Consider the following 7,894-nt stretch of genomic DNA (forward strand, 5'->3'; position numbering starts at 1 on the left):
GGAGCCGACTCTGTGACGATCTAGGCTACAGATTTGTAGACCTGCGTTACCGTGTGGGGATTTGTAGGACTTCCTTTGATAGATCAGGGTTGCACTACACAAAGGAGACAGCTACTCGGCTAGCAGAGTACTTGAAAAGTGCAAATGATGGTTTTTTTTTACTAGGTAGTGCTCTGATGAACGCTCGTCAGTCCACACGGAGGAAGGTAAGTCAAATGACGTTCAGAATAAAGGCACTTCGACTGTCTTAACTTCATCAGTATTCGTAATAAAATTTCCGAATTCACTGCCCTCCAGTAAAGTTCTCTTTCTCAAATTATTATTGGGACCGAGAGCTGCTGTAACCCGAAGTGGAAAGCTCTGAGATATTTAGGGAGCCGTGAAATGAGTATCGGAAAGACAGGTTGGAGACCAATAGGAGGGGGAGTGTTCATCGCAGTTGACAAAAACATTATCTCTAGTGACGTCGAAGTTGAGGGTGACAGTGAAGTTATCTGTTCGCTTATAACAGGTGTAGATGAAACCTAGTTAATTGTTTGATGTTTTTATCGGCCACCCGATTCTGCTGTGACAGTTCTAGAGTCATTCAAAGAAGGTCTAGGGTCAATAGCGCGTAAATACTCGGATCATGCAATACTAGCTGGAGGCGACTTTACCCTACCGAGTATAGACTGGGATGTCTATGGATTCGTTGCGGGGGTTACAGACAGACATTCATGCAAAACAGTTTTGAACACGTTTCCTGAGATCTTTAGCAGCCAGCGTGGCAGTCCACACACCATGAAAATATCTTATACCTTGTAGCTACAAATAGGCTGGACCTCATCGACAATGTCAGTATAGAGAAGGGGATTAGCGATCATGATGTCATCATAGCAACTATGATTACGAAAGTTAATAAACCAGTCAAGAAGGCTAGAACAGTGTTTTTGCTAGGCATAGGAAATAAGCACTTATTAGTTGGTTGGTTTAAAAGGGGAGGGGGGAGAGGAAGGGACCAAACTGCTTGGTCATCGGTCCGAGTTATTACTACCTCACTTAGACAGCGAATTGACATCACGAAATTTGGAGGATGCTCAGGATGCAGAGGATGCTGCATTCTCGGTTCTAAAGGGAACGCACAGATGATGACAAGCGAAGGTAAGCAGAGGTTCGGGCGTCTGTGAAAAGACCTATGCGTGAAGCATACAACAGCTACCACCGTCACCCCTAAGCAAAAGATCTGGCAGAGAATCCGAGGAAATTCTGGTCTTACGTAAAATAGCTAAGCGAGTCTACGGCTTCCATTCAGTCCCTTGTTGACTAATCCGGTGTGGCAACTGAAGACAGCAAAACGAAAGCGGAAATTTTAAATTTAATATTTAAGAAATCGTTCTCGCAGGAGAATCGTACAAACATACCATCGTTTGACCACCGGACAGATTGCCGTATGGACGACATAGTAATAAACATCCCTGGTGTAGAGAAACAACTTAAAGATTTGAAAGTAAATAAATCGCCAGGTCCGGATGGAATCCCTGTTCGATTTTACAGAGAGTACTCTACGGCACTGGTCCCTTACCCAGCTTGCATTTATCGTGAATCTCTCGCTCAGCACAAAGTCCCAAACGACTGGAAAAATGCGCAGGTGACTCCAGTGTATAAGGCGGGTAAAATAACTGACACCCAAAATTACAGACCAGTACTTGTAATTTTAGTCTGCTGCAGAATCCTTGAATATGTTCACAGTTGGAATACTGAGAAGCTTATGTCCACGAATCAGCATGGTTTTAGCAAGCATCGCTCGTGCGAAACACAGCTTACCCTTCTCTCACATACTGCGCACTATGGATGGAGGGCAACCGGCAGATTCCACATTTCTAGATCCCGGAAAGCATTTGACACGGTTCCCCATTGCAGGCTGTTAACGAAAGTGCGAGCATATGGAATACGTTCGCAGATGTGTGAGTGGCTCGAAGACTTCTTAAATAATAAAACCCGGTATGTTGCCCTCAACGGCGAGGGTTTGTCAGAGACAAGGGTATCGTCACTCGTACATAATTTATTTGGCGGACAGGGTGGGCAGCAATCTGCATTTGTTTGCTGATGATGCTGTCGTGTACGGTAAGGTGTCGAAGTTGTGTGACTGTAGGAAGATACAAGACGACTTAGACAAAATTTACGATTGAAGTACTGAATGGCAGCTATCCCTAAATGTGGAAAAATGTAAGTTAATGCGGATAAGTAGGAAGAACAAACCTGTAACATCCGAATACAGTATTTGCTAGTGTCCTGCTTGACAGAGTCAGGTCGTTTAAATATCTGGGCGTAACGTTGCAGTGCGATATGAGAGGGAACGAGCATATGAGAACTGTGGTAGGGAAGGCAAATGGTCGAACCTGGTTTATTGGGAGACAAAGTGTTGAGTAATGCTCGGGTGATTGCGAATTGTACCAGGTCGAATTCAAGGAAGAAATCTAAGCAATTCATAGGTGCGCTGGTACACTTGTTACGGGTAGGTTCGAACAACAAGTAAGCGGTGATACTTCAGAAACTCAAATGCCGCCAACATACATTGCGCGCAAGGACCACGAAGATGAGAAGGGAAAAAATTAAGGCTCATACGGAGGCATATATAGAGAGTCGATTTTCCCTCGCTCTATTTGCCTGTGGAACAGGAAAAGAAATCACTAGTAGTGGTACAGAGTAGCCTCCGCCTCGCACCTACGGTGATTTGCGGAGTATCTATGTAGATGTAGATGTAGAAAATATAGTAAGAGCCATTCCGATCAAACCAGTCTTCAAACCGCACTAAAATCGCGAGCTCTGATGCCAGACAGACACACGGACGCGTCAAACTTGCAATATCCCTTGTTTATACGCCGGGAGCTAAAAATGGCGAATAACACTCAGTATTATGAATTGAAATACAACACCCTCCTTCCCTTGGTAGGCGCCCCACGTGTCCAAAGGTTTTGCAGCCGGCCGCAACCGAGGTATAATAATGGTTCGTAGTCCAGGAACCTGCCCCTTTTCGCTGATACGCTCAGAGACGGTGACAGTTAACTACCAAACTAGTACTAGCCATCAACTTCCGGTACCCTACCCGCCTTGCCTCCAGATTCCGATCTCCTAAGGCAAATATATTGTACTGGACTTCGTGGTACGAGCTATCTGCCACGCAACGGTTCCAGCTATGTGTCTTTTTAGTTATGATACAAGCGCTTTATGTGCAGTGTTGGCAGAAGATACCAGTTGCAAACATAGGGAAGACCCCAAAGTTCCTTCTTTCTATTATTGTATTTTTGTTATTGTATCAGATCGCGTCGACTAGATACGTAATCTCCCCTGGCATAGAGTGGAATGAAACTCGTGCGTGAACACAGGTTCATCGCGTACTTTTCGTATCCACGATACCGTCGAAGGCCTCAGACCCGAATGACACTGCAGTGCATTTGTGGATTCTGAAATATGGGTGCGTTTCGTCGTATTTGTTTTTCGTATTTTTCTTTGTGCAAATTCTGAAACGTGTCGGTGTTAAAACAGATGATGTAAGCGTTTGGTGACGAACACTCGGATCCTGACTCATTGGTGACCTTGCCAGTTCCACCTTGTTAATCGCAAGTTCTCTACCGTATAACGGAACAGTGAAACACCAGACCGCGGCTTTTAAAAGTGTAGTAAACGATTGGCATAGAGCGACTTATTTTGAGGTTGCACAGTTGTCACTGTACATCGTTTAGTAACAATGTAAAAGTAACGTAATAATGGCTTTATTCATTTTCGGTTTACCATTACCATAGCTTTGTATTTAGGCCCTCTACGATATTACTCGATTTTACAACTACTTGTACAAAAAAAAGCAAAAGCACTCCGTCTTCAGGCCACAAGTGGCCCATCGGGACCATCCAACCGCCGTGTCATCCTCAGATGAGGATGCAGGTAGGAGGGACGTGTGGTCAGCACACCGCTCTCCCGGTCGTTGTGATGGTTTTCTTTGACGGAAGCCGCTACTATTCGGTCAAGTAGCTCCTCAATTGGCATCACGAGGCTGAGTGCACCCCGAAAAATGGCAACAGCGCATGGCAGCCCAGATGATCACCCATCCAGGTGCCGCCCACGCCCAACAGCGCTTAACTTCGGTGATCTGACGGGAACCGGTGTCTCCGGTGCGGCAAGGCCGTTGCACTACTCGTACAAACGTGCTGTTTAAACAAATGAATTTTGTGTGGCAGAGCGTGTTTGTGCCTTTAGTAATTGTCCCCTTACTTGCTTCACTCGCTCAAAATTTCAGGAAAAATCGTCTGTCTGTATTCCTCCATATACGACCTCTAATCTGTGATTTGCTTCTGAAAGGTCTTAAGAAACGCGTACTTTAGAGAAATTGAATTATGTTGCTGTCTTTCTAGAACACGCATTAACCCAGTTAAATCAACAGCATTTCGAAGGGAGGAATTCCTGTTCCTCTACGGAAAGTTCGCCAAACATTTTCTTGAGCGTTCGTATCGACTAAACTGGCCAGCTTAGGGTAAAATAGCGCAGTGAAATGACGTACAAGAGCAGTACAGTTCAAACCTATATCTGGCTACATTTAAGTTAGTTATTCTGGTTTCAGTAAATTAGTTCCGGTGAATGTTAGAACGTTTGGGGTTTGGTTGGAAATTTCATATTATGCAAGATCCATTTATATGTTACGTGTTGCATTATTTTTTTAATGAATAGCAGAATAACGCAACAGTTCTCTGACATGCCCTTTCGTTAACGCTAAAAGTACACTACTGGCCATTAAAATTGCTACACCACGAAGGTGACGTGCTACAGCTGCGAAATGTAACCGCAGGAAGAAGATGCTGTGATATGCAAATGATTAGCTTTTCAGAGCATTCACACAAGGTTGGCGCCGGTGGCGACACCTACAAAGTGCTGACATGAGGAAAGTTTCCGACCGATTTCCCATACTTTAGCAGTTGACCGGCGTTGCCTGGTGAAACGTTGTTGTGATGCCTCGTGTAAGGAGGAGAAATGCGTACCATCACGTTTCCAACTTCGATAAAGGTCGGATTGTAGCCTATCGCGATTGCCGTTTATCGTATCGCGACATTGCTGTTCGCGTTGGTCGAGATCCAATGACCGTTAGCAGAATATGGAATCGGTGGGTTCAGGAGGGTATTACGGAACGCCGTGCTGGATCCCAACGGCCTCGTATCACTAGCAGTCGAAATAACAGGCATCTTATCCGCACGGCTGTAACGGATCGTGCAGCCACGTCTCGATCCCAGAGTCAACAGATGGGGACGTTTGCAAGACAACAACCATCTGCACGAACAGTTCGACGACGTTTGCAGCAGGATGGACTATCAGCTCGGAAACCATGGCTGCGGTTACTCTTGACGCTGCATCACAGACTGGAGCGCCTGGGTGCACGAATTTCAAAACGTCATTTTTTCGGATGAATCCAGGTTCTGTTTACAGCATCATGATGGTCGCATCCGTGTTTGGCGACATAGCGGTGGACGCACATTGGAAGTGTGTATTCGTCATCGCCTTACAGGCGTATCACCCGGCGTGATGATATGGGGTGCCATTGGTTACACGTCTCGGTCACCTATTGTTCGCATTGACGGCACTTTCAACAGTGGACGTTGCATTTCAGATGTGTTACGACTCGTGGCTCTACCCTTCATTCGATCCCTGCGAAACCCTACATTTCAACAGGATAATGCACGACCGCATGTTGCAGATCCTGTACGGGCCTTTCTGGACGCAGAAAATGTTCGACTGCTGCCCTAGCCAGCACATTCTCCAGATCTCTCACCAATTGAAAACGTCTCGTCAATGGTGGCCGAGCAACTGCCTCATCACAATACGCCAGTCACTACTCTTGATGCCCGCATCTCGTGGTCGTGCGGTAGCGTTCTCGCTTCCCACGCCCGGGTTCCCGGGTTCGATTCCCGGCGGGGTCAGGGATTTTCTCTGCCTCGTGATGGCTGGGTGTTGTGTGTGATGTCCTTAGGTTAGTTAGGTTTAAGTAGTTCTAAGTTCTAGGGGACTGATGACCATAGATGTTAAGTCCCATAGTGCTCAGAGCCATTTGAACCATTTTGAACTACTCTTGATGAACTGTGGTATCGTGTTGAAGCTGTACACGCCATCCAAGTTCTGTCTGACTCAATGCCCGGGTGTATCAAGGCCGTTATTACGGCCAGAGTTGGTTGTTCGGGGTACTGATTTCTCAGGATCTATGCATCCAAATTGCGTGAAAATGTAATCACATGTCAGTTCTAGTATAATATATTTGTCCAATGAATACACGTTTATCAACTGCATTTCTTCTTCTTGGTATAGCAATTTTAATGGCCAGCAGTGTATTAGCTCTCCGCATCAGGCGGATTCTTCGAAAACTATTTTTCTTTACAAACACTGAAATCGGAAGTTCTGCTATCGGTTATAGGCATGTTTACTGAAACAATTTACATCTGTTCTTCTAGACAGTCTGCACAAATCGCAGTTGTCATCCATCCTGTGTTATCTTGATGTCCAACTGTCATCAAAATTCTATCCGTTTCTCATTTACGCAGTGTGATTCAGCTGCTCCTGCCGACGTCATTTCATGAAACCTGAAATGTTGTATCTGGCCTTCAAAAACCACTCGTGAGATTTTTGTATTATCACGCTCTGTTAGCGCAAGCTGTTAGCCCTATAGAAAAACATGAATAGGACCTTTTGTAGGAAACTTAATATAGTCAAATTTTGTACTGGGGTACGTTTTCGCTAGAAGCCATAATTTTTTAGTTATTCAAGAAAAACGTACAAAAGGGACCTTCAAACGCGCCCCCACTCCCACACTCAGCCCCACCGGTCAGGATTTCTAGTACATTGTTCGTGGCGACTGCACAAATTGTTCACCACATTCGACCTTATTTGGTCTTCATTGACTGTCCTTATTACGTCACCAGCGTAGGAGAGCACTTACAAATTGTTCAAAAATGGTTCAAATGGCTCTGAGTACTATGGGACTTAACTTCTGGGGTCATCAGTCCCCTAGAACTTACCACTACTTAAACCTAACTAACCTAAGGACATCTCACACATCAATGCCTGAGGCAAGATTCGAACCTGCGATCGTAGCGGTTTCGCAGTTCCAGACTGTAGCGCCTAGAACCGCTCGGCCACCCCGACCGGCACAAATTGTTAAACAGAGAGTAGTCTAAATAACGACAATAACAGAAACTATAACAAACTGCACGGAGTATACTTACGACACTATTAGTGCAAAATAATTGACAATATTGTTAGATAAAATGATAAAAAACATTGCAAAAAGCACATAAAGTGTTGAAACTTAAATGTGTAAATGAATAATAAACGAATTGTGCTTAGCATAAGGAAGATATTTTAGATATTTTCTCCCGTTTTGCTTTGGAAGCCCAGAACTGAGGAAGAGACATAATACCACGAATATGATAGTTAATCAAAAGTTATCTCTCAACAAAAAAAAAAAAAAAAAAAAAAAAAAAAAAACAAAGGAAAGAGGGAAACGGTGGAGATCAGTTTTTCAGAGATACTACCACGTAAGGCCTTGACTCAAACTATTCTTGAACACTAAGTACAATGTTCGTATTGCAACAATGTGTTCATTGCGCTACCTTCGTCGCTTCCCAACCAGAAGGGCTGCTATAATCAGCTGCAAACGACAGTTGGTGAACTTTGAACGCGACCTGTAATGTACAGTCGTTAAGGTAACGGATCGTATCACTGACAGAGCTATGTTACCTCTGCATTAGTTTCATTTGGGGAATGGAATGTTGAAGAGGTGAGGAGAACCGTTACGAACACTTATCGTAACGTCTTCGTATGATGAGTCATACTGTACAGAAATTGGCGGCCCTTTCTTGCTTTCTACTGAAAGGCTGCC

General features: G+C 44.6%; 1 pseudogene; it reads right to left on the minus strand.

The window, feature by feature from the left end:
- Positions 1–4,049: 4,049 nt before the first annotated feature.
- LOC126261071 (5S ribosomal RNA) lies at positions 4,050–4,167 on the minus strand (annotated as a pseudogene).
- Positions 4,168–7,894: the final 3,727 nt, after the last annotated feature.

The sequence above is a fragment of the Schistocerca nitens genome, chromosome 5 (genome assembly GCF_023898315.1).
Source record: "Schistocerca nitens isolate TAMUIC-IGC-003100 chromosome 5, iqSchNite1.1, whole genome shotgun sequence".
NCBI classification, from domain to species: domain Eukaryota; kingdom Metazoa; phylum Arthropoda; class Insecta; order Orthoptera; family Acrididae; genus Schistocerca; species Schistocerca nitens.